At 45.7% G+C, this 27,884-nt stretch overlaps 1 protein-coding gene across 8 annotated transcripts in view; it reads right to left on the bottom strand.

Moving 5' to 3' along the window:
• The window catches only part of LRWD1 (leucine rich repeats and WD repeat domain containing 1), a 730,516-nt gene that overhangs the window by 626,543 nt on the left and 76,089 nt on the right, over nucleotides 1-27,884 (bottom strand). The window contains exon 1 of one of the 8 annotated variants that reach the window (XM_069614966.1): nucleotides 7,590-7,948. The exons of the other annotated variants lie outside the window; for them this stretch is intronic. The gene's annotated coding sequence lies outside the window, so the exon portion shown is untranslated. Of the gene's footprint in view, nucleotides 1-7,589; nucleotides 7,949-27,884 lie in introns of those variants that run through there. 8 annotated transcript variants of the gene reach the window in all.

Here is a 27,884-nt window from a genome sequence, read left to right as displayed (position 1 = left end):
TATTTCTTTGCATTGCAGATGGCTTTAGACCTATCCTGGACTTGTCATTTCTAAATCCAATCATCAAAGAGTGAAGATTCTGGACATCTTAGAGTCCCGAGAAGGGGACTGGTAAGCATCACTATATCTTAAATGCTTATTTTCACATCCCCATTAAAAATCAAAAAGGACATCAGAAGTTCCTGAGGTTTAAAATGGAAGGCAACTTAAGATAGGTTTGGTTACCTCTTACAAATCATAACGAATGATAGGATCATTGTGCTCACTACCACAGGACAGGCAATATGCAGCCCAAGCTTAGAGCAAATCCTGCCAAGCATTTATGAGGGAATATTGGCTCCCCTGGAAGTCACTTCAGGAATGAGTGTAGAAGATCCTACAATTATAAACACATTCCCCAAACTTGCGCTAAAAAAGGGCCACTAAAGCGCATAGCTTAGTCATACACTAAACCATTAGGAAAACACCCTGGTATGATAAAGAATGCAAGTTACTAAAATAACTTATTTGGTGCTTGAAAAACATAGAAATTGTTGAAAGGGAGAATCTGTGTCAAGCAAGACACAATTATAAGCAAACCATTAATGTAAAAAAATAAAGTGTATGCTGAACGCTTTGGGATGCAATCCTAGATGCAATGTTGAACAAAAGCCAAGTTTCAGAAACTTATTGCATTTGGGTCCCCTGGGTAAAATGGAATCATTCAGGGAAACACCAGCAAAAGAGCATGGTATGACTACTTTGTTAAGCTCTATTTAGAAACAAAAGCATTTGAAGACCCATTTGGTAAACCCAGTAAAAGCCATGACTACCCATATGTGCCAACAACGTTCATCTTACGCGAGATCATTGAAGCAATAAAAAGGTCAAACAAATAAAGCCCCAGAGTCTGAGAGAATTCTGGCTGATTATTTCAAATTTAAGAAGTTAGTCTGGGCCCCTCATCTCTTGCGGCTTTTCAACTCCATAGCTACAACCAAGTACGTTCCTAACTCCTGGCACAAGCTAAAATTGTTCCCCTCTGTAAGAAGGCAGGGGGGAGGGGGGGGGGAGAAGCATCTCATTAATTACCACCCAATTTCCCTCTTGAATGCGATAGAAAGAAAAAACAAAATCTTTGCGAAAGGCTTATTGGGGTGGTTAAACGCATGGGTGACTGGTTTAATAAACTCCAAGCTGGATTTCAGGAAGGCAAGAGCACTGTTCATCAAGCTTTTAGACTTATTAGTTGCTTCATTTGATCCATACATCTTGATCACAGCATTGAATTGATATTTTATTTATATTACGCTCATACACAATTGTTTCACCTTCCAGTACTCTTTCGTAGAATGTTCAGATTTGCCAAATTCTTTTCAGACTCAATCCAGAAGGGAACACACTAAAAAAATAAAAACCGAACGTATTTGGTTCCTCTCGACGATGCTTTGCATGGGTAAGCTTTTCTTCTGGAGTGGATCATCGCCATCAAGGAGCAAATCTATGTTTTCCAAGAAATAACCCAGATTCAGTTCCTCTGGATCCAAACATTCTATGCCCCATGCATTCATACCCAAAGGTCAATTTTTAGGGGCAGGCTGAAGACACTATTTGAATAAACGTAGCCCTTTCGCTTACTCACTCCACCCCGGACTCTCCCAGTTGGTGAACTGAATTTTTTCCCTTATTTATTTGGTTCTTGCCTGTCTTGTCCCCGCGCTTCTATGCCTATGGGTGTTGTCCCAGCACATTACAAATAAATACATTCATGATGTCCCATTCATGAGGTTCAGGAAGCTGAAAGTTTAGCGGTCCAATTGGATCAGCATAAAGCTTCTTAGCACAATATGTTGGTTTCCTCCCACGCCTATGGCAGGTTATTCTTTGGTGATCTGAGGAAAACATACTCCTGGGCAACATTTTACATAGACATTCATCCCAGATTTCGCTGACAACCAAAGATTCTGAGCAGGGGTAAATATTTCAATTGCAAGCTACTAGCCAGCCATAAAATGCTGCATGCTCAGAGTAGGCAAGCATACTAGGGCACTACAGCATTTGTGACTCGCAGGAGAAAAAAGGAAAACAAAAGTGGAGAGCCCAACGACTGGAAAGAGTGCTTAGGTCAGTGTTGCCCATCAATAACAGGTGGGCGCTTGTGGGTAGGGGGTGGTGTGGAGGATATGGCTGAAGAGTGCAGCATACGTGAAGGCTTGGTAGAATGTATTTGTTCAACAGCATTGGGGGGGGGGGAGTAGTGTGGTGTAAAGTGGAAGGGTGAGGTTTTAGATGTTCGTTTAGTTTGGGTGCAGACATGGCGCAATTGTAATGGGAGGGGAGAAGTAGTCAAATGTAAAAGGTATCCTACTACCCTGCTGGTGAAACAGATTAGCAGCTTGTTAATTATTTCAGTGGTAGTTTGGTTTGCTTTTGGTTGTGTGGCATCCCATCTGTAGGGTACGAAATGGTAGTTTAGTCAGTGGGTTGAGGGAGTAAGTATTCCGTGGGAGGAGGCGAGAAGGTATATAGATCAGGGGTGGTGGGAGGCAGGGTCTGAATTATGATCTCATGCAGGAGTTAGTTGAAGAGTCATGTTTATTTTTGACATTGTGTTTTTTGGGATAAGTACAGGCTTAACCATTCTAGTACAATACATATAATTAGCATGCAGTTACGTAGGTGCTACCACAATGTATTGCAACATCATACCATATCCAATGCAAAACATAACCTACTCTCAAACAACTAAGGCTTACACTTGCATCAAGTTGCACAAGATCCAATGCAGAAGGAAGCATTCTAATGGGTACTTTCACTTGGAAAGCAGAGCGCTATAGTAATACCCACGTTCTGGTCACAGAGTCAAAACCACATTTGTTCACTCTTTTCAATGATATAAGGAGGAAAAAGGAAAAGAGAAGGCATGTTCAAGGTGGCTTGTCTGATGAATGGAACACTGTAAAGGCGAGTGACTTCTATGCATCAAATGTGGTATTAAAACACTATCGCCCACATTGTTTGATCTCCAACATGCCTTTGTCTCTGCTTCACACCAGGTCTAAAAGTCCTTGCGCCACACCTTAAACTGGGGGCCCATTTTTTTTGTCTCCATGACATAGCCACAAGTTTTTTTGCAGTTATGCAAGCGATATCCATAAATGTAATAACAGGTTTAAATTTAGTAGGTTTTGAATATACCGCCAGCAAACATTCAAGTGGGTACCAATGATCTCACAATCCCAGCCGCTACACACTTGGATACAAACCCAGAACATGTGAAACAAATCTGACCCCTCTCCAGCACACCAGGTGCAAGCTGATGCAACACTTGCATGACCCAGACTAGAGTGGCTGGGTTTAAATGCAAGTGTGAGGAAGCACATTCATTTGCAGCAATCTAAATCTTGCATTCCGGGAGACTTTTTTAGGGGGGGTTGAGGGGGAGGGGGAATAAATGCTTGGTCCCATGGATCATCAGTACGTGTCAAACCAATACCATTTTCCCCCAACGTACCCTCAATTGAGTATCCCTGACGCAAGTTGCATTTAGCAAGCCTACATACAGTCTAGATACTGGTTTCCAACCACAGTCCAAGTCATAACCGAGCCACAAGCACATTTAGCTCAGGTTCCTCAGGCAAATTCTTCCATTGGGGTTTAGCCACCCTAACCAATCTCATGTATCATAGAGACTGGCCTTTAGGTAAACCCTCCCGTAACAGGCTCTCCAATTCCCTGAACTTTTCGTTCTCAAACATATCAGCCAACCCCACCCCCCAACCCTCCCGCCTACCCCAGATAGCGATAACCAGGTTTTCCCAGCATCTTGCTGCAGCCAAGTCCGACTTATCTTTGTTTATATCAACCAAGAGCGGGACATGCGATGAATAAGGGTATGTTCTGGCTCATATTAGTTTGCCCAATTTCACAAGTAAATGTTGGGGATTAATGCAATTCTCTGGGAGCCACAGGATCCCTTTTATTCGGGCAGGTTTCAACAACGTTGGAGCAATAAGGATTCTGATGTAGATTCATCTGACAAGCCATTTTACCAGAAAGCTCAAATGCGCAGCTAAATAATAAAGCTCAAGGTTTGGCATCTTTATCCCAGCGTCCTTGTAAGATCAGCATAAGAAGCGCCATCCTATGCCGTCAATTGCACCACAAAAAAAGTCTAATCTCCCAATTTACTTTCAGATCAGGTAAAGTCCCCACTGCTCTCCTGTGGATCCCACTAAGGGGACAAGACAAGATTTGTGTTTATTGAAAGAAATTCCAGACAGCCCTGCAAATCAGTTTAGTACATCCAGTATGATATGCAGATTATGTTGAGGTTCACAGAGATACAACAAAACATGATGCTACCTCCTGCCAAAATACCAGCCTCCAGGTATTCCTGCTGTAAGTATACAGCCAGAGGTTCCAATGCAAATATATATAGCATCGGGGAAAGTGGACACCCCTGGTGAGTTCCCTTTGTATGGCCCAGGACTGAAACCCACCAGCCTGATTTCACCCCAGCCGTCAGGGAAGAATAAAGCAATACAACCCATATAATAAAAGCATCTCCAAACCATGCAACCATCCATTCTTTATACATCGAATCAAATGCCTTAACAGCGTCAAGAGATACCACCAAGGGTCGTCATTGGTTTGATCAATAATTGTTGCAATCGGAAAAGGTTTAAAGTGGTGTTGCAACAAGGGACAAATCATGGTCTGGATGTATCAAAGAGGAGATACCGTTACGAAGGTGCTTAGCCAGCACTGTAGTAAGAATTTTAATATCGCAATTTAGCATAGCCAAAGGGCGATCAGAGTCACATCCATCAGCAGGTTTCCCGGGTTTGGGCATAGGAATACTCGGCGTCTCCCACATGCTGGCCGGGAACATACACTTATTCCAAGACTCGAAGACCTTCAGTAATGTCGGTCCAAGTTATTATATACATGTCTTAGAAAATGTGGCCGATAAACTATCATTGCCCAGGGCCTGGTTAGTAGAAGGGATACCATCACTTCTCCCAATTCCTCCAATGTAAGGGGATGATCCAGAAATGTTCTTTGATCAACAGCGGGTTTTGGAAGTTGAATCAGTAATAGTGCCTCAGCAATTCCATCAAGGGGGAGCGGAGGGTGGGGGGCAAGATTGTCATCTTTGTACAATTGTGAATAGAATAGGGTAAAATCATCATTAATAGCTGCTTGGGATCGCCACAGGCTCCACATTCACCATGTAGCAATGCAGTCAAAGTTCTCGGCCACTCCGATTTGCATAACAAGGCCAATATTTTCACTGATCCATCTCCTTCTACATGCATACAGCTACCTGTGTAGCATAGTCATATTTGGACAGGCGGTCCCACACCTGTGATCATTGAGACCAAACTACATAGAGTTCAAGCTAAGTCGATTCTAGTCCAGGGTGTAAGGTCTCTAGCATAGCTATCTTGTGTTCCATGTTTTCCAGGTATTTCCGCAATACTCTGCGAATACCCCCCCGCAGTAACCTCCCCCTCACCACCCCTTTAATAGTCTACCAGATAACACCCCAACTGCCAACCCTGCCAATATTTTCCCACCAGAAATTAACCAAGATATCTTGCAACTGGTCTCTGAAAAGTTAATCACCCAGGGTATCCACAGGCACACGCCAAGCCGAAATAGGGTGTTGGGGCCTTTCTCCCCCACACACTATCACCAAAGGTGACTGGTCAGATATCGTTCGGCCTGGATGCGTTGCACTAATTCCATTAACTGCCCTGCATCAACAACAACAAATAGTATATCGTAGTATGTAATTTATGAGGGAAGGCCTAAAAGGAAAACCCCTCGTCACTGGGTGTAGGTCCCTCCAAACATCCACTAAGTCAAAGTCGGATAGTGCTGTGTTCAGGGTGCATGTAGCCAAAGACGGGCCATTACGGGGAGGGAAAGTCCTGTCAAGTTTGACATCTCGTACACAGTAGGGTCATTGGGTACTGGGCTATTGCACAGCCAAACAACTCCTCCCTAAGGAAAGGGGTTGAACATCACCCAGTTAAATTCCGTTCGATCGTACCCGTACCAGCAGGGCCCTGTAGGGTCATTGGGTACTAGCGAATGGCAGTCAACCGGGCGGTGCCAGGTATCAACCAAGGAGGAGAGGAGGCGAGGGGGGTTAGGAGAGTCCTCCCAGCATGTAGCAGAGCGTTTCCTCCACTATTTATTAACTTTCAAGTTGCGGCTAGGATTCATATCGAAATAGCACGATTCAAGCTGTCAAACCAAAGTTCCACAGAGGGGTAGGGGGTGGAGTTTCTTCTGTAGGAAGCGATTGGCTCACTCAACTGCAAATCCTTGCAATAGTTTCTCAGGCCAAATTTCCTGTAGCAAGCAAAAGGTTTTCTATATAGGTAGGTGGGTCCGGTCCCTCCGTACCGTCGAGAATGCCCAGCACACTCACATTATCCCTGCGGGACCTACCTTCTGCATCTTTGGCTCCCTTTTCCAGGGTGGCTTTGCAGGCTTCCATGGTCTCAGTCGTGGATGCAGTGTCCTTCAACAGTACTTCCACAGTCGTGACCCTCTCAGCCAGTGTCCGTACATCATGCCGAAGTAGTTAGACATTTTTACCTCATCAATTCTGGTCTCGAAAGATGATCCAATAGACGCAAGTACTTTGCCCTCTTGCAGGTCTGATTGAGACGGTTGGGCACCTTGTGTCAATGGCTACTGTGGGGACAGGATCTTGTGGTTTAGCCTGATGCGCAAAAGATTCCATAATTGTGCCCCTGCTTCTGTCCTTATGTTTAGTAGTTGATATATTGGCAGGAAGTGTATGGGCTGTAAGTCACCGCAATCTCAGCAATATCTAAAAGGCACAAATTAGTGAAATGTACAAACACATGGCCAAATAAAGTATTCTATGAGGCAGTGGTGGTAGCTTGTTAGTGGCAGACCATCAGTGCCAAACTACAGCAAATCACATCTACTGCGTGTGTCAAGCAACAAGTGAAATGGTAAAGAACCTTTCTTTGATCGCAGGAGAGGCTCAATTAGAGAATCAGATCAACTCCAAGGCACATCAAGTAACCCACTGTGTATATTGCCACAAAATATACTGCAGTTTCTGATGAGGGACCCTAAAGTTCTGTTGCCGCAAAGCACCTCTTTAAAAGTCACAAGTAGCTACAAGAATGCCAGCTGGAGGGGAGGCACAAGCATCTCAACAGTACCCAAGATTAGGTAGGCCAGTACAGTTGGTGTAATTCAGCTCTGCTAGTTAAGAGACACTTGCAAAGATCATAGTCCGTATAGCAGATTTTAGTACTATAGCACTACAGGAGCAATTGCAGCACCTCCAGCCTCAATAGGCAAGATGGCCATATCTGCAGTAGAATTGCAGATGGAAGCTTCTCACGGCTTACTTCTTCTATAGTCAAGTCCCTGGTCTGTCAAGCAGCAGAGCATTCAACCAGGCTCCTCCCCTCAATCAACCTACACCATTAGGAGCAATCATGTAGTTTAAGTATTTATGAGTAAGGATACTCCACACCTCAGTTTATCATCAGACTCGCATGCATGCAGTGGATCAGCAGTTTCAATGCAATTTAGCGGTCTCGCCTTACCCGCCAATGTTAAATGCTGCTCCACTTTGGTTGAAATACTCAGATTCCAAGTGGCATCCAATGCACAGGCAAACGTTCATTGATGGAGCTCTGCGTGTCAAAGCTACGTTCCAGTCGTTAACCAAATTCCATGGGCAGCTTCTCAGCACACAGTATTCCGCGTGGATCAGGACCTTAGTCCCACTTCCCTGCCTCACTGAGGGGGGGATGCTTTTAACCCGGGCATCTGACTGTTGTGCCAGGGTTCGCAGCGGCCATCACTCCGGAGACCGCAACTTATCAGTGGTTTACTTCCTTCATTGTAGAATCCAGTTGGTGTTCACCAGGCATCGAGCCATAGGTCGCACCAGTGGTCAAGTCCCACAGGGGAGCTACATCTCCCGGCCGACATCTTGGGAAGCAGGGAATCTGGGCTTCAACTTCAGGAGAAAAAAGAAAAAAAAAAAAAAAAAAAAAGGTTTCCAGGCACCAATTTCGATCAGGATAAAACAGGATACATATGCGACCACGTCCCCCTATCAAAATATACAGACACCAAAAATATACACCAACAGCCGCAACAAGGATCATTGCAGAGGATCTTGGTGGGAGCTCCAATGCATTAAGTGTGACAGATCTTCACAATTTCAGTTGCACGATTATTAATGCTACCTTACTGGATCAAAGTGATCACAAGTGTACTGTGAAAAACCTAAAGGCTTCTCCCACCTTACTCCCTGGGTATCTCCAACACAGGTGGCCAGGGAAGGGCCATCGCTCTTGGATCCTGACCCTGGTGGCAGACTAGCAAGGGAGGACTACCTGGTTAGATGGTCCTCAGGGGATTGAGGAGGGAGTGCCTAAAGGTGAGACATGGTATCACCTTTCCTGACAGTAATCGACCCAACTTTCTTTGTTTTATTCGTATTTATATAGCACACAACAGCCCGAGGACATCGCGGCACTTGTTACAGTACAAAGCTTACTTAGTTACATGGTCATTAGCAATATATATACAGGTTGCAATATAGTGTCATTAGCAGTATATACAGGTTACAATATAGTTATATTACATTTGTGTTATATTAAAATATACATGGTAGATTTGGAGGAGGCAGTCCTCCACTTGCTGGTTGGAGTGGCCTTGAGGTTGTTGCGGAAGACAGATGGAAGTTTCAGCTCTAAGGGTGGCAGGGAGTGAGTTCCAGAGTTTTGGTGCAATATAGGAGCAGCCTAGACCTCCCGCTGTGGCTCTCTTTATGTGAGGTATGTGTAGCTGGTTGGTGTACTGAGCTCTGGTGGGGCGAGTGGATGTGGTCCTTGATATTGCTTCAGATAGGTATGCTGGAGCGGTTTTGTTGATGCGCCTGTGAGTGATGGTGAGGATTTTCAGAGTAATGCGGTCTTTGACCTGGAGCCACCGGGCTTCACGTCTGGCGTGGGATATGTGGTCTCTTCTAGGGATGCTCATGGCGGCTCTGAGGGCATTGTTGTGTGGTTTGCAATCTGTGAATGTTTTTGGCCGAGGTGCCAGCTAGAAGGGCGTTGAAATAATCGAGTTTGGCTCCTATAGTTGCTCTAGCCATGGGCAAGCGGTTGGGGGTGGATAAGTAGGGTTTAATGGCATTGATGAGTTTGGTGCTGAACGCTGATGCAGAGGCTATGACGCTGACTTGTTTGGGCATCAATGAACACCTAGAGTCTTGACAGAGGATGATACGGAGATGGTTGAGTTGTCTATGTTGAAGTTGTTGTATTGGGGGCTTAGTTTCGATAATGTGTTTGACTGGCCCAGGATGAGAATTTCTGTCTTCTCCCAGTTAAGGCAGAGGCCATTGATTGCCATCCAAGCTTCGATAGTGGCATAGATGTTGTGAAGGGCGGTGGCGTCTTGGTGATAGAGTCCAGATAGGGGTAAAAGTACTTGAGTGTCGTCTGCATAGTTTGTATATGCAACACCCATGCAGTGAAGTAGGTCGAAGAGGGGTTTTGTGAAGAGGTTATAGAGGGTGGGGGCTGTACAAGATCCTTGGGGGACACCGCAGTTTATAGTGGTAGGATCTGCGTTAGCTATGTCGGAGTAGACCTTCATGGCTCTTCCTTCAAGGAAGGAAGTGATCCAGGATGCTGCTTGATTAGAGAAATGGGCTGCATGGGTGAGGTGGGTGGTGAGTGGTGACCTACCAGGTCAAAAGCAGCTGATAGATCGAGGAGAAGGAGCAAGGCAGGTTTGCCTTTGTCCATGATCTGTGAGATTTGATTTTTTAGGTCTAATAAGGCGGATTCTGTTCCATGCCCAACATGGAAGCCAGATTGTCTTTTGCCTAGTATGGAGTTAGCCTCCATGTATGATTGGATCTGGATGTGAGCTGCTTTGTCCAGGATTTTTAGGAGGAACGGGACTGTGGTTATTGGTCTGTAGTTGTTGGGTTGCGCTGGGTCAAGTGTGGCCTTTTTTTAGAAGTGGCCGCACCCAGGCTTCCTCGAGAGTGTTTGGGACAGTTCCAGTTTGGACAGATGCGTTAATGAAGGCTGTAATCGGGGTCATTGGCGCATTCCTTGATTTTGGGAGGGCAAATGTCTGCTTTGCAGAGGGATGGTTTGAGGTTTTTGATGAGATTAAGGACCTCAGGTTCAGTGACGTTTCTGAAGGAGAATTGAGCGTGATTGAAATTACTACGCTTGTCTTGTATAGGGCGGTTGGTTTTATGGTTTGGGAGGGCTTTGCAGTGGTTTTGGTTTTTGTTCTGGAGGAGTTATTTTGTTTAGCATGGCGGATTGAATGCTGGCACACCAGGCTTTGTCTTTAGTTATCTCGTCAGCGGTAGCCGGAGGAGTGACTAATTCATTAAAGATTGCAAATAGTTCTTTAGCTTGGGAGTTGGCCTTTGAGATCCTATCATTGAAGGAGTTGGATTTTGCTGCTAAAATGGCTTTTTTATATTGGAGGGCTATTTGTTTGAAGAGGCTCTTATTTACATCACTCGGATCCGTTTGCCAGTTTTTTAGCGACTGGCACTTTTGAGCTCAGAGGGTTTGGAGTTCTCCTGAGAACCAAGAGTTGCAGTGAAATGATTTTTTTTTCCTTCTTGCTTTCAAGTGGGGCTATAGAGTTTATGGCATTGGTGAGAGTATCATTGAAGATAGCTGATAGTAGATTTGGGTCCTGAGAGAAAGGTGGTGCTAGGCAGGGGCTTTTATGGTGGGGACGCAAGCTGTCTGCGTTGAGTTTTTTAAAACTTATTGAGACAAGTGGTGCGTGGGTGAGAGTCTTAGGTTTAGGGTTGTTGGGGATGAGGAATTCGATGCATGTGTGGTCCGTCCAAGGAAGGGCGCTGTTTGAGGTAATGTTGGATGAACAGTTGTGATCCATGACCCAGTCAAGGGTGTGGCCTTTGGAGTGACTTTCCTTCCCTTTTAGTGGGACACTACAACTCCCATAATTCCTGTTTTCCTTCTGACTGCCAAAGTACTGGGACAAGGAAGAGTGCTACAGATTACCCTTATAGACAACAGGAGAAAAATAAGGACAACCGACTTTAGAAAACAGCAATGTCCCACTAAGTCAGGCAGGGCAACTACTGACACCAGACTCCAATTGACTTTCCCACCAAGTATAAAAGGTGTAGCCAAATATCACACTTTGAACGAGTTTGGGATGCTGGATGGTCCACGGAAGCAGGGCAGATCCAGAGAGGACGGAGCACGAGAACGCTGGCCCTGTGTGCAGGAGGGTCACAGCATGGCGAGGGAGCTGTGTCTCCAAGGAGCCTGGTGGGAGAAAATTGTGTCTGGCTGGCCTTACCAAGGCCATTGCTCGTTCCCCTCAAACACGGGTCCCAGGGGTGTTAGGGGCAGTGGGCGAGACCCTGACCTCAACATGTGTATCCTGGCAAGACAAACCGCCAAAACCGTGCTACAGGTTTGTTTCCCCGTTTATGAGGAAGCAAGAGAAAACTACCTAGCGTGTAGGGGGCTGGAGGGGTAAAAGACAAAAGCAAACACACCTTTTTGTATAAAGTAAACAGATAAGGAGGTGCAAGTGGCACTGGGAGAATGCTGAAGCACAGCATTATGGAACTTTAGGGGACCCAAATAAATCACAGCCGTGGAATCCTTGAAGGGAAAAAAAAACAGTGTGAAGATGTGAATGTTGAAAGAAAGTCTCCCGAAAGGGAAAAGAAAGGAAAAGTGCTGCAGAGGGGAGCAAACTAAGTGGGAGCGAAATACAAGAAATTTTGAAGTGAATGATTTGAAAGTTGCGCGTGTGCCAATAAAACACAAAGAGCAATTGTTGAACGAAAAGGATACAGAGTAACAGCGTGGTCCTGTGAGAAAATCACACATTCGAAAGTCTGGGGGAAATGTTATGAACTTTTGAAAGACATCACAAGCAGAGATAAAAAGCAAAGAAAGTCAAATAAGAGGAAAATGAAATATGCAAACTGAAGTACTACAAAAGGTCTAAAGTAAACCACACCAAGAGGGCATAAGTAAAATATAAAGAACTCTGGAAAAGGCCAAGAAGGCAAGTGAAAGAAAATAATAACTACAACTAATAAGAGGCACTGGTGCTGCAAGAGAAGAAAAGATTGTGATTTGAAGTCATATGGAAAGGGGTCAAAGTGTTCATGCAGAGGTCTATGTAAATTCCTTGCAGTTTCAAAAGTCTTCGACAGCGCAGGATCTGCGATAAAAACGCGGGTAAGGGACCCTCCATTTCTCCCCATGAAGAGCAAGACGAGCTGGAGCCTGGCAGAGGGAAGCCTGTGCTGAACTGTGAGGAAATGAGAGCCTATGAACATAGTATTGATAACAAGGCATGTGAAGCCTAAAGAAGTGATGAAGTACAAGAAATTGAACGCCTAAAGATTGAACTGTTGAATTGTACCAGTAAGCCAAAGTGAGCAAGACTAATCAAACTGTGCTATCCACCCTATCTGTTTATTAAGAGACTCTAGACCCCATGGAGTTGGACCCGGGGGAGGGAGTTGGTGCTGAAGTGATTCTGACATTTCTATTTGACACACAATTTTTCCTTTTTGGATTCCCTAAACACATTTCTAGAGAAAGCGCAAGGTTAGGTTTTCTTCGTATAGGCCTTTTTATGTTGACCAGACAGACTTGGTATTTAATATTTAATTATCAAGACTACTCCCATTTTAGAGTTAGGGCCAGTTAGGAATTCTCCCAACCCAAGGTTTTTAAAACGTGTATCCATTGCGTCTGATACCATGCCTTCCTCCTTCCTCACAGTACAGGCACTCATTGTAGTGAGTGGTGAGCAACTCAAGGCTCCAGACTAACTTATTGAATAAGGAGCCATTGGTTCCCAAGGCAAACATTGGAGAGCCAAATTCTAGGAGCCAATGTTTTAAAAATGATTGCAAATTCAAATTACTTTGCATGACAACAGGCAAACAATTTATTATTTCATTTAGTTACGAAACTTGTGTTGCCTTTGTCAAGTCTACTCAGTTCAACTTTGAAGACAGTAACTCTTCAGTCAGTTTTCCTCTAAACAATTGCTGTAGTTGTGCTGCCCATGTACAGGGCAGCCTCAAGCAAAGTATTTGTACCCTTTATGGATTGTTCGCTGGTCTGTAACGCAACAGTAAAAGAAATCCAAGTTATTCTATGAAAAACAGAGGGGGGGCGGAGGGGGACTTTGTCTGAACTGTCGGCACCCAGAGTCAGAATGTCATCACTAGGCGAGGAAGTGTAATTTAGCATTTGCTTTCTTTTACTCATTGCTTGAGTGAAGGTTCTGGATCCGGTTGTTCCAGGAACGACCGTATGCACCACTTCTCAAGATCCAAAAATCCTTGCTTATACTTAGCAGCCAGTAGTGGCAGAACAAACATTTCTACAAATTGCAGAATATATGTTTGAAGTCAGGACAAAGTGGCTCTTTTGTGTTAGGATAACTAACTCCAGATGAGGTTCAATAGTTAATTTCAAGAAAAGTAGAAACAGCACCCTCAGCACAGCCTACCCCTTAACCACTCTCCATCAACTGCTGTGCTTAGAACCAATAACATGAAATAGATTCCATAGCCAACATTTTATATGAAGTATACAGATCAAGGGTGTGGGACGGTGATTCGCGCTCAAAACCAGATTTGATTTAAACAGACTTATTTTCATTGCGTAATCACTGTAAAAACACAGATGTGAACAATCATCCAAATTTTCAATAGGAATTGCGAACAGCCGACATGCATTTCAAAACACCCGTTTTCAAGGCCTGAATCTTGATCACAACATAAAGTATATTCTGAAAGGCCAAAAAAAAGTGATAGATTATCCACAGTAAATGTGCTCAAGAGCCAGAATTCCAAAGTGTTGAATTGTCAAAAAAAGCCCAGAGACCGCAAATGGTAATTAATATGAGTCCCAGCGCAGCACGAGATCCAAACTTAGTATAACCCCTTAAGGGAATCTATATGGGTTGCAGCAATTGGTGTATACAATTTAAATCCCAAAATTGGGAGCACAATGATTATCAGGGGGTAAATCCCCAAACAGGCGAGCAGCGTATATGAAGTGTTGGCAGCAGCTCAACCCTTCTCAAGTAAGAGCCATCATAACACAACTCCCTTCATTTACCAAACACATCCTCTTCGCACCACCGCAATCCTACTCTTATTCCATACTTGTCCACCACTCGCACGGCACCCTTGGAGGACAGCTACCACACAGATGGGTTCAGAAATAAAATTCCCTGAATTAATTCCACTACACTCACCACAAATGTCAATTACAATCTCAAAATCAGACCATCGCGAGAATAAATCCACAACAAACAAAATATACTTTCCACATCCATAGCCCATTTCCACTGGCCCTAAAATATACATGGCAACCTCGTACCACACCTCTAGGAACATCGAACTCTACAAGGGACTGACCCTTTGCTTCTACGCCTTTGCCCACTTCGACACAATTTGCCAATCTTCGCTCAACATCTGTCAAAGCAAGGCAACCAATATTCATTCCCCAAAATCCCTTTTGTCCTTGTTATGCCAACATGCCCGCTAAGATGGGTCATACCCATCATACCCAGAAGTTTCTAAGCGCGGACGCAGGGATCGAACTTTGCTGTTACTCGATCTTTTTGGGCCATACAGACCCCACATTTGCCTTCACCCGCATAAGCACCAAATCCCTATTCATCGCTTCTATACTCTCCTCTTTGCTCACTATTCCTTCACGATTGGCAAAAATAATTTGTTATGACATACTCTCCAACATCCTTTCCACATGCGCCCAGCCTTCACAGGTAATCAGCTAGGACATTTTCCTTCCCTGGTATAACCTGTAGATCAAATCTGTGACTTTGTAATCTCATAACACAACTAGCTACGCGTCTTGATACCTTGTCCAAACCTTTGCTCTCAAAAATAGCTTTAAGGTGTGTGTTTGATCTGTTCGAATGATTAAATCAGTACTCCAAAAGAAAATTTCTAAACTTTGACAGCCCAATGGCAAGCCAATGCTTCTTTCTCCAGAAACAGAAGCGTTTTGTACTCACCTCAACCCCCTTGATGTATGTGTAATAATCTACTCCTCCATGGGGTTACTTTCCTGGGACAAAACTGCCCCTATACCGTTGTCAATGTCATCTACAGTAACACTACTCTTCCTATAGGTATCAAAACATCCCAAAGGTCTGGCCAAATCAATGTCCTCCTTACAATATTAAAATCCTCCTCATTTTCCACTCCAAACAAACTCCTCACCCTTATTTAACAGTTTTCTCAACTTTGGCAGCGCAATTCCTCGCGAACTGATAAAATGCTATTATTTCTAGAAATGAACACAATTCTTCTTTCAATCTCGGCTTTCTACCTCCTTTATGGCACATACCATACTACTTTTAGGTTTCACACCTTTCACTGATACTGCATGCCCAAGATACTCTATTTGTGTACCTTTAACTAAAAGGTTTCCTCCCTCAAAGTTATCCCCTTCTCCTCAAGGATGCTAAGAACTTTATCCAAAATCCCATCACGCTCCGCTTCCAACTCACTGCACACCAACACATCATCCTGGAAACAAAACTGCTTTCACCCCTTTGAACAACTTATCCGTTATTTTCTGGAGTATGGAGGATGCCAAAACTGTTAGGGAGAATTCTCTGTTTAGGCTGAATTTCCTAACCTAGTGAGTCCCCCAGCAGCTTTGCTGGATTTTTGGGGTTTATTTTTTCTCCTGCCAAGAGTGAGACTCTTTTACCCTCACTCTTGGACATGACTTGAGAGTGTTTGTGACTTGCTATGTGCTTATGGGCTATGGGGTATTTTTTCCCCATAGGCTATCATTGGTTTTTGAATGTGTGTTACACAGCATCCTCAGTGCAGTAACACAGGGGTGTCATAGTGACCCCCAAACATAGACTCCACACCCTGGGACTGACTACTGTCTCCCTGGGTCTGTAAAGTCACCATTGACTTTACTAGTCTTAATTTAGGAACTTAACCAGTACAAACCATCATACTGTGGAAGTACTGGTAGGGGCAATTAGATTGCCCCTGGGTCTGTTGTTGAGGGGGTACTGTCCCATCCCCCCTCGCCGAGTTTCTGGCTGGTGGCAGTGGATACCACGGAAATATTCCACCGGAATATTTCCCAATGGGATTTCCCATTGATTTTAATGCACCACTTTTTGGTGCAATGTTAAAGATACCGCCGGTTTATTTATTTAATATAAATTCACCGGTTGGGATTTTTTGCCAGAACTCGCCGCCAAAATGGCGTCTAGGTTCACTTCAGTAACCCTGAACCCGAGACGAGCCTTTGTTCCACTTTTGGCGGGCTTCTGCACAGAAGCCCTCCAAAAATGGTGCCATTCTGTCTGGCTACCACAGGGGGTGTGGGAGGGGGTTTAGGCACCCTGGACTGAGTTGCCTTGCCAACTCATGTCGCACTCTGGTGTGATTGGCCCAAGTGGTGAGCCGCCCCGCTCACCACGTTTGAGTGACAGCTAGGCTGTATGAATGGGGGTTTGCTGCATAAAAGCAGGGTCTTTGGGACTGGTTCTTCAGAAGTCGCCGCAGGACCTAAGAAGCCGAAGAGGGAGAAGCCGAGCCGACCTGCCAAGACGACACCACCGGTGGAGCCCTGCGGAACCGTCTCACCACTTTTCCCAACGACAGAGGAGATCTCCAGCCGGGAGAGTCTCCTTCCCTTGACTGGTGGGGACAACCAGTTTCTGCCTTCTTTTCGCCTCCCTGAAGCATCTCGTGGCCGCCTTGCCTGTGCCAAGCACCCCAGCAACCGGGATACCACTTTTTACCTCAACCGCGAAAGAGGGGTAACATCCTTTTAACCGGAAAAATCCACGGCTGGTTTCTTCCCTGGTAGTGCAACGACCTTCAGCTTTCCTCCACGTCGAGATCTTCTCTACCTCTGGACGATGCTGCGACTTGCACCCACTACCAGGAACAACTGCCACCGCTGGAGGATCCTTTCCATTTTAAAGGTACCGTGTTCCGCCCGGCTTCCCTTGCCACCGATTGTACGGGGTAGATTTAGCCCTTGGCTCTCGAACCTGGGTAAGCCTGGGACACCCTAACTAAACTTTTCTAAACTTGGTAAAACCTTTCCTACTCACCTGTAAAGACTTGTGACATTGTGTGATCTTGGACATCTTTTCGCCTGGCTTTCCCTAGAGTGGGCCTGGCAACCGAACTTCCTTGCTCCGCAATAAACTGCCTTTCTAAACTTACTGTGAATCTCTGAAAAGTGTTTTACCTTGCTGTTTTCATTACTTCTGCCTTTTCCCTCCCTTTTTAACTAACTTGTTGGAGTGCCATCTAACGTTAAGCGCTCACCTCTGTTTGGAAATAAGTGGTGTTAACTTAGACTTGTCCAACAAATAACTAGGGATGTACATATAATTAATAGTGACTGTGTTTTGACTTACTTACCTTTTCTGTGCTAGTGTAATTTATGAGTGTGTCTTTTAAATAAATAAGTATATACTTTTACACCTAGCTCTGGTCAGTGTTTGCTTGTACTACTGTGCCTCTGTACCCATTGTGTATGCTCTTTATACTGCCTAACTCTTCTTGAGGGAAGTCTGACTGCTCAGCCACAGCTACCAGGTAAATCTGGGTGGTACAGACTGCTACCAAGTGGGTTTACTGCCAAACACCTGTAGTCTTAAATCTTTTGCAGTGGTCCCAGAGGGAACTGCACAGGTTTCTGTCTAACAAAAACCAGTACAAAGGGTATCCTTTGACACTGGAATACTCCCTCATGCGTTATGAAAGCAGTCTACTTTCTACATCCTTAAAGTTCAACTTGATACACTGAAGCCATGTCCAATTTTGAGAATACACGCCCTCGACCCACTGCAGTCAGCATCTCTCCCATGTTGGGCAAAGGGTGTTGATCCATCATAACACCTATTCAACTCACGTAAATCTACACAGTTGCAGTTCACATGATTTTTTTTTTACCACCACCAAAGGGGACGTCCATTCAACGCCACCTGTCCTTCAATGATGCCCATTCGTAGCAATTTATTTTTTGACACCATCCCTTAGTGCTAGCGGAATTGGTCGTAATTTTGCTGCGACAGGCACACTACCTCTCTAACACAATTTGGTGTTGCATGCTATTCACTCTCGCCACTCTCTCCTTGAACACATCTCTGAAACTCTTGCGCATCGTGGACCCCACATTAAGATCCAGCATGTATTGGGATACAACCTTATCATTTGTTTTTTTTTATCTCGCCACCCCGACAGCATCAACCCTTTCTTGGTTACGTACATTTTCCCTTGTCCTCTCCCTTTAAATTCAAACTTTTCTACAAAATAGCCAGGAAAGCTCCATCTTAGCCTGGTTATACCCACCAGGATGGACATCCGGTTCCAACAAATTATGAATCTCACCACTCGTGTCTCCCTCAAATCCTTCACTCTCGCATATGGGTGTTCACACTCATCCACACCCTGGATCATATTTATGGTATTAACTAACATTCTCAACGTGGCACCATTCTTCCTCCTCAGATTTATGGCCATAATTCACATAACTTTTTTTTTTAATTAAGCCGGAAGTTCTTGCAACAATAAATGTCCACGTCTTTTGCATTTTGCACACGTGCCCCTACTTCCAGAAAACACCATTGATCCAGCAAAGTGAGAATTGCTGGCACACCGGAAGCATAAGCGTTCTTCTCTTTTCTCTCCCCTTGCTCTATTATTTCTGGCCTCCCTGAGCCCTTGCCCACCGGGTTTATGCTTAGTTTTCTTCTTCTGCGTCGCAACTCTTACATTCAGGACATCTACTTTCAGCTCAGGATTTTCCTTTTCAAACAATTTGGCAACACACGCTAATCAATGTTCAACCCGCTTTACTATTTCCAATACTTCATCCAATGAGGGTTCATCTTTCAACCATAGCTCTTCTCAGATTTATTGCAATGGCTCATGAACTGATCGTGAATGCATCCAATGCCTCCTTGAACTTTCATGACAGTGCTAGCTGTCTTAGAGCCATCACATACTCAACTGTCTCACCATGCTCTTAAAGACGGACGCCAGAATGATACCGTTCTAGTATGGTGCTTGCGGACATCAAATCTACCCCTACATTTCAACCTTTCAGAACTAAGATCATCACCTGGCTACTTAACAATTAACTAGCACCGTATGTATGTATGTCACTAATTCCACTATAACTGCTGTCATAACTGATGTTGTAACTATACTTACATTGCACAATTGTACAAATGTTCCTACCTATGCCTGTAACTTGATGCTCAAGCGCCCATATACCTCTGGGTCAGGTGCGCTATACAAATAAATAAATAAACAAACAAACAAAATGCAAGTCCAATTTCAGAAAAGCATTTTCTTGCTTGTTTGCCCTGTCATCACTTCCTTCATTGGGTAGGGGATGCAAAGTGTCGAAAATGTGGTGTGACTCATTTCCTGACAAATGCATTACTAAGGATAGTTTTCTATCATTGGAGAATGAACCTCCACAGCCAACTTTTATATAGTGCATGAATCCTTTTTTCCACTGTGCCGTTATATTTTTGCAGGCCCTGGAGATGACATTAACATAGGTGGCCCAGCTACACATGGCAATGACATTTCTGACTCTTGGCACAAGAGCTTCTGTTTGCACACTTAGCTTTTGCTTGGGTGGTTGGCTTCTTTTCCCTTTTTGTAATTTTTTTTTTTATTTGTTGAGACTTTCAAATGTATAGAACAATCCCAAATATTTGTTCTTCATGGTGTCCCTATGGCTCCTATATCTGTTACTCTTTAGTTGGGGCTTCCCTTGGCCAAACATTTCCTTTTTCTATGGGCTTTCAACACAGTGACTTTTTTGACCCAGTGTTCCCTTTCTTCAGTGCCCTTTCCACAAACTCTTGATCAAGTGCAAGATGCTGCACTAAGGCTCACTCTAGCCTCCATGCAGGCGAGTAAGCCAATTGTCCTTGCTTCTTCACAAATGCGACTGCTCCCTGTGCGCATGCGCAAAATTACCTGTCCTTGTGTTCACGTTTTCTGCATTCGTTTGTGAAGCCCGCGATCCCTCCAATTGCTTGTAGAAGGCACAGCAGGGCGCGTGAGGACGCCACAGTGAGTGGAGCCTTAACGTGGTCACAGGTACGAAGATGCTAGTCAGTCCCAAGGGCGAGGGAGTGTCAGTGGGTGTTACGCCGGAGCAGGGCCTTTGGGGCTGCCAGTCACTTACTTGGGGGACGCACAATCTTGGAACACTTCGCTGTTGGCCACTTAAACGCCCAGGTGGGTGGAGCGGCTTATGTGAGGGGGAGGAGGACTGGGTGCGCCCTGGAGAGGGTAGGGGGTGAGGGGGGGGGGGAGGGGGGTTGGGTGTGCACCGCTTCTGTCTGGTGGACGATTGCAGCACAGCTGCTCGCCGGGTGGGTGCCGGCACTTCAGCTACTGGGTTCAGCTGCCCCTTCCGCATCAATGCGGCTCAGCGCGAAGACAGGTCGGATTTGTGGCTCTGCAATGCAATTAAGGAAGTCATTCCAGTGCCAGGGGTCTGGGCGGTTAAAATCCTTGTTGCCAATGTTAGGATAAAAACCAGTGACTCTGGATGAGGTTCTGAATAGTTTTTCAAGAAAAGTAGTAACGGAACCCCCAGCACATCCCTTCTCCCCCCGCCCCCCCTTAAGCACTCTCCACCAAATGCTGTGCTTAGAACCAATAAAATACATTCTATAGCTCAGACAATGTGAAGATCTCCATCACCAACTGCCAGGCCTCCTTACCCGCTGTTCTAACCGAACTGGAGGCTTTTGAACAAGTAGCGGGATTCCAGGTGAATTACTCCAAATCGGAGGCACTGGGTGTCAATCTGGGCGCACCCTTCATAGCCACCCTCCAAGCACTTTGCCCGCTGACATGGAGAACAGTTCCATCAGCCTCCCTAGGGATACGCCTCACAGCAGACCCGAAACGGCTGTACGCAGCCAACTTCCCCCCCCCCCCTATTCACGGAGCTGGAGAATGACCTGCAACGCTAGGACAGATAAGCAATCACTCTACTGGGACGGATCACAGCATGCAAAATGAACCTCCTCCCCAGGCTGCTATACCTGTGCTCAACTCTCCCAGTCCACCCCCCCCCCCCCTCAGGTCCCCCGGAACAAGCCTTGGAGCAACTACAGAAGAAGCTTGCAAAATTCGTCTGGAAGGGGCGCATGGCTAGAATACCAATGAAGGTCATGACAGGAGCAGCTAAATGGGGCGACCTGGGTCTGCCCAACCTCATTTCCTGGCAGCCCAACTAGCAAGCATTTCCGCCTGGGCGGACAAGAGTCCCCCCCAAAATGGACTCGGATCGAGCAAGCGAAATGTCAGCCACAGCTATACTCCCTACTGTAAGTCCCAGCGGTCCTCCGCAGCCGCGGACGCCATCAACCACCAAAGCAACTCTTGATGCATGGTCATGGGCCCGGCAAAGGAAGATGTGCCCAAAGGCTTGGGCCCGCTCTCCCTGGTCATCTGGAACACTGACTTCTCCCCAGGAATGGAAGCAGCAGGCTTCAGCCGATGGACTGCGGGAGGCCTCCGATCCCTCGCTCAACTCTACGAGGGCAACAACCCGATCAGCTTAGAGGAATACAAGGAACGTTTCCAATTGACGGAGAGGGAGAGGGAGAGGTTCACATACGCTCAACTGCGCCACTGGATCTCGCAACCAACGGTTTGTCAAGGGGCGACCCGGGACCTTCACCCCCTCGAACATGCTCTGGGGGAAGGAGCATGCAGGGGGCGGATCACTAAGCTGTATCGCCTCCTCCAAGAAGATATGTTAAATATCAGACCCCCATACATGGCCAGGTGGGAAGTGGACCTGGGGCACCCCATAGAAGACCAGACATGGGTGAAGATATGGACTAGGATGCACCCTCAAGCTTCTACACTGCTGGTACTAATCCCCAGTCTGCCTACACCATTGCAACACATCTATAGACCAGAGCTGCTGGAGGCGCTGCGGCGAACGGGGATCCTCCCTCCATATGTGGTGGGGTTGCCAAACAGTGCAGTCCTTCTGGAATGAGATCATACAAATCATTGAGGACATTACCCAGCGCAGGCTACCGATGGACCCAGAAGTGATCCTCCTGGGGTTGGCGAGCACAGACTGCTATCCTAAAGCAGGCAGTTCCGCTAAACTAGTGACACAGCTACTACTAGCAGCCAAGATCAGTGGCATGTAAATGGAAGACGTAGGAGGGCCCCCTACTACCCCTGTGATGGATAAAAGTTTGGGAAATACTGGTGGCTGAGAAAGTCATAGCGGCAAGAGAAGGGGCCCTCATCGCTTCACTGACTGCTGGGCCCCAGTGCTAGACTACCATAGCCGATTACCAGTGTTGACTTTCCAACCACGCCTGGTGACGAACTTTCTAGGGCCTCAGAGCCCCGCTGGATCCCCAGACCATCACGGACATGGGGGAGGTCACAAGGGAGGCCGCAAAGGGGGGGGGTGGGAACTGGACAAATTTCATGTATATCAATAGTGATTGAGTTTTGCCAATGTGGATAATCCGCTTGTTCTGCTGTAAACAAAATAAAGTTGTTAAAAAAAAAAAAACATTCTATAGCTAACGTTCTACATGAAGTGTTCTGCTTGAAGCAAGAGCCATCATAACATTTTGTTAGCATGATCTGCCATAAACCATGAACAGACCCTTGGCAAGCTGTCCAAGCATCATCGGTTCCTGCAGCATTGCAACAAGATTGCATTGCTGTTTTTCTAAAAGAACTCTATACCGGTGCACTAAAAGCTCCAACTGGTCATCAAGAAAGTCAATCAGAATCCTGCCATGATTCAGAGGAGAACAATGAAAGCATTTTAATGCTGTGGATTCCTCAAACTCATCAGTTAGCCTTATTTATCAAAATCACTTTTTAAATTCCTTGACTAATTTCAACAGTTCCCCCTATTGGACGCTGCAAGACTTTGGAAATCTCACGATTGCTGGGTCGTTCAGTTTAATGTTTTGAAACATCACGTAATACCAAAATAACTGGTGCCTCATCTCTGTCAAACTGCAAAAATATACCTATAATTTCAACATCTCTCAATCCAAGGCAGGCCCCATGAGCCTGAACCTTCCTATAATCTTTGACAGGGTAGGTAAAACATGCATATTGACATTCTGAGCGATTAGCATCGACAGCTTTTTGTCTTCAAACACAAGTGAAAATATACAGACCTTTGTTGAAATCTTTCAAATTGCGTAATAAGGAAAGATTCTTCACTGCAGGTGACATGGGAGGATCCCGATAAAGCTATACAAGCGATGTGTATTTGTAGAATCTGCATTGCTGGAGATCAAGTAAGATGCTGGAGATTGATTATTGTAAAAGTAGATGGGCTTTATTGATAGTTACAGGGTAAGCTTTATTACTTGAGATAGGAGCTAGGCAAGATACATCCAGTCAGTAAACTCTCCCATCCTGAACCCTTAACTGTAGGACACAGAACCTCAATGACCATCAGGTTCTGGATGACATCATCACATTCTACTATCTGCACAGAGCACCCAGTGCAGATGGATACTCTAAATGCTACAGTATTTAAGATGCACGTTAAACGATAACTGAGAAAACTGTCATATTGAAATGGCACATCCTGCAAAGGCAAACGCCCTCATGCACGGGTAGTCATACGAATGATACTAATAAGCTGCATTTATCATAAGGATGTGTAATATGACAGACTCCCATGTTAGTGCTGGGAAAGTTGAACTGAATGATGCAAATAAATGAGCCAAGTCAGCTAGAAATGGAAATGTTTTCCTATGGGCAGTGGAACCGCGGTTCTGCTAACTTTATCAAGACAGTAAATTAGAGACAAAGATTGGCAGCATGATTATTGGGTTTCCAATTTGTAAGAAATGTGCTTAGGTTTCTGGGAGACTGTCATACTACCTCAAGAGATTCACAATGTGCTTAGGTCTTTCATTGTCCGTTGTAGATGTTGGCCATTCATGCATTGCAGGAGGGCCAGATGAAGGGGACTCCCTGGTCTAAACTATGGATTCTCTCCACCCAGATGAAGGGGACTCCCTGGTCCAAACTATGGATTCTCTCCACCCTTTCATACGCCAAGATTTTTGTAAATCAGGGATAGAGAAAGGTAATCCTTACTATATTACTGTGAAGGAGTAAAGGCCACAGCTTTCTCTACCTCACTCCCTCCGGGAATTACAAATAGCAAGCTACACCTCAAAAACTTCTATTGTGAATAATGTTTTAACGGATTTCGCCGAAAACTTGAACTTGGTTAAGTATGCACCTCTCCCCGCCCCCCTTACAGTCAGCAAAGTTTCATAAAGATTTGTTAAAGAAAACAAATTAAAACAAAATAGTTTTCCAAAGTTGCCACTGTAAAGACTGGAGGGGGTGTCTGTCCTCCTGCTCTCTATATGGCAGAGGAGAAGCACAGAGGACCCCAGCCAAGATTATCTATTTGGTAGCTATGGTCGAGCAATCAAGGCCTAGCTTCTCAGGAGGGGATGCGGGCTGGTTCTTAAGTACAGTGTAGTCCCCAAACACCCACAAAGGAATGTCCACACACTAGAAGTGAAAACACAGTCTTTATATAATTAAGGTTCAAGGTTATATACACAATCACAACAACGCACTTTGTGCTCTGTTAATCTACAATGGCAAACATACAGTTCTAAGGGGTGCCACAATTATTATCAGATTTCATTAAAGTGCATCAACTGTACTCTGGTCAAACGTCACAAATCAATTAATAAAGGTAACCAACAATAGACATAGGAGGAAAGCAGTTGGAACAATTGGCAGAATATTGGCCGCGTTACCTAGACACAGTTGTGTGTAGATCCCCCTGCACCTGGGCAACCTGTAAAATAAAGATACTACAAGCCCAGTCCATATATTGTTCAATGAGTCTTATTTCCTTCTAAAGTGTTTTGACCACCTCAAAGTACCTGGAATAGCAGAGTTCCTCGAGGTGGTGTCGACGGATCCTTCTTGAGTGACTCCCATTAAAGCAGGAGCCACAGATCGATGGGCCTCGAAGAAGGTGAACTTGGCGTCGATGATCCTCGATGAAAAGTTCGATGGCGTTGAGGCAGCAGCTTCAGTCCAGGCAGTGCTAGTCGAAGACGTACTGCAAGGATGAGGCGCACGGAGCACCTCGATGTCAATAGTTTAGGACTGCAAAGAGTTTGTGAAGAACTTTGGCCTAGCAAGGGCGTCGAGTCGCCCGGCGTCTCTACGGTCTTTGGGTGGCAGGAAACCCACAGGCAGATGCTCACCGGCACGTCGACGGCCTGGCCTTCTCCAGCAGGATAAGGCGGTCGGCGGTGCAGACGAGACATCTGGGAATTAAATGTCTTAGGCAAAGGAGCGTTGCGGCTCCAGTCGTCGAAAAGCACAGCGTCAAGCAGTCCCCGCTTCTGGGCAACCAACTTCGACAAGCCTCCAGCGGTTATAGCAATCCTCTGAACCCTGGTCGACGACGGTGGAAGGATGTCCGGTGCTTCTCTTAGTTTCTCGTTGGCAGTCCCAGTCTCCGGCTGACAGTCTTTTGTAGGCTGACTTCCAGGGCGCTTCGGCGAAGGTTAGCAATGCACGATGGTCCTTCGTAGCTTGGGAAGAAGGTGCCTAACCAGGTCCTCACTGGATCAGTTCTTGAAGACAACAGCTTTCAGATTGACGAAGTAGAGCCACAGCAATACTTCACTTCCAGCAGGGCTTCAAGGTTAAGCTTCAGTGTCAATGTCAGTTTCAACTCCAGCTTCTGAAAGATTTTTAGCAGTGAGATGTCCCCACATATACTGTTGATCTGCCATTCTTTCTGATGGGTCACATTCAGGGAACCAATCAACCAGAAGGGCATTCAGGCAGCCAGCCAGCCAGCCAATCAGGCACACGTTGCATTCAGGCCATTCTTCTCCATCTAGACACACACAGAATGTAAATTCGGACAAGTGCCACGCCATTCAACACTACACACTGCATTCATACCAGTCTCGGCAGGGCTATCCCAGTCATTGGGTCAAACACCAGATACTAGACATCTACAACACAGAATGCGTATTTGTCACACACACACACCATTCACTCAGGTCCCACCCACAGGCATACCCACAACATACGGTCGTTGGGAAGGCTCCAGCCAGTCTGGTCGGCACTTCCCCCACACTACCATATATGGAACTTCCACCCAACAGCCAGTCAGGGGGAAGTGACAGAATCAGGGCTTCCCGGGACTTCAAGGATAACCAAGGTAACAGGCGATGGAAACATGATGGCCTCCGTGGCCTCTTGCCTTCCATCAGGAATCTACCAATTCCAATGACAGGGCCTGGGCATCCCAAAATGGAGGATTCTCAGAGCACCTGTCAAATTCAGCATGGAGCTGCCACCAGCCCATACCCTGCTCTATGGGCCACACACAGGTGCCCAAAAACATACACTAGGGGCGCAGGGTTGTACCCCCACCCATTGGTGCCATAAGGCTATCCCATGGGTCTGTACACCAAACCAAAAGAGCTGCACCGCCAGGAGTCCCACATGAACTCCTGTGTGGAAAACATGACAGAAAACATGAAAAAAAAAGCAATAAAGGACAAGGATATGGAGGCCCTGTCCCGCCGATGCATGTCTAGCATCATAGCCATCTACTTCCCATTCATTTTCCCATAGACAAACAAGGTACATTTTTGCCAGACCGCACAGCCCAGCCCAAACCGCTGGACGGATTTGGATCAGGTCCTAAACAGCTTGGGAACGAAGCGTTTAATAGAGGCCTTTTGTAGTTATTGCATGCATTAGGATTTTTAAATATTTGATGGAGAAGAGGGGGGGGGGCTTCTCAAAAATAGCTATATCTCATGTAAATTGCCAAACCCAGGGGTTTTTAGAAATGAAATGGCTGCCATCTTTTTTTTTCTCAATGCGAGAAATAGCCGCAGCTATACCCTAGGTTATGGGAAAGTGGCACAGGAAAAAAAGCCATTTGAAGGTAGAAAAAATACAAATGCCATCAGTCTAGAGGTGGGCAGGGGCTAGAAGGCGCCAAGTGACATTTGGGAGTTGGAGGGGGTCTAGGGACTGAGTTTGAAACACAAAGCTTTTCAGTAACCTCAGCTATATCGACGAATAGCCAGCATCTAAAAGCAAACTGCCTAACAGTAACAGCGTGTGTTGTGGGGTTTGGCGAGGGGCCCACCTGTGGAGTGAGGGAGCTGGCACAGATGGGGCAGTTGGTGAGGGGGCAGGAAAGCATTTTGCTGCAATGTAAAACTATCGATGGGCACAGCTATAGTTCCGTACCCGCAGTTATATAGTCTTTTAATTAAAAGATTTATAGTGACGTGGGGTGGAATGTTGGGGGGCGGGGGGGTTCATTTTTTTTTTAAAAGCGCCATGGCTAGGCATTCAGATCTCCCATCCATGCAGTAACCAGGACGGACACGGCTTAGCTTCAAAGTGGGGAAGGGGCCAGCCCCCTCAGGCCATGCTACCCAATGAATGAGCCAAAAAGACCACTTAGAGAAACATGGATTGGGGCGGCGCAGGGGCAGTGTTTTGCTGCAGCATAGCTGATGCAGCACGTTGTGAGGTCCTTCGCATGCTGGTAAACAGAGCTTGGTCACTCCAAAAATCCCCAAGGCCACCATCCATCTATTCACATGTAAGGCCCATTTCAAAGAGGAACCCTCATGCTGTGCCAGGACAGCTTTATATTTACTACACGACAATCTGGCCCAGAGGAACAGCAGGCGGAGTTGACAAATAAACTCAATCGCACCAGTAAATTGGG

The sequence above is a fragment of the Ambystoma mexicanum genome, chromosome 9 (genome assembly GCF_040938575.1).
Source record: "Ambystoma mexicanum isolate Mex_15411 chromosome 9, UKY_AmexF1_1, whole genome shotgun sequence".
NCBI classification, from domain to species: domain Eukaryota; kingdom Metazoa; phylum Chordata; class Amphibia; order Caudata; family Ambystomatidae; genus Ambystoma; species Ambystoma mexicanum.
The sequence above is the reverse complement of the archived record's forward strand: the minus strand, read 5'-3'. Positions and strand labels throughout refer to the sequence as shown.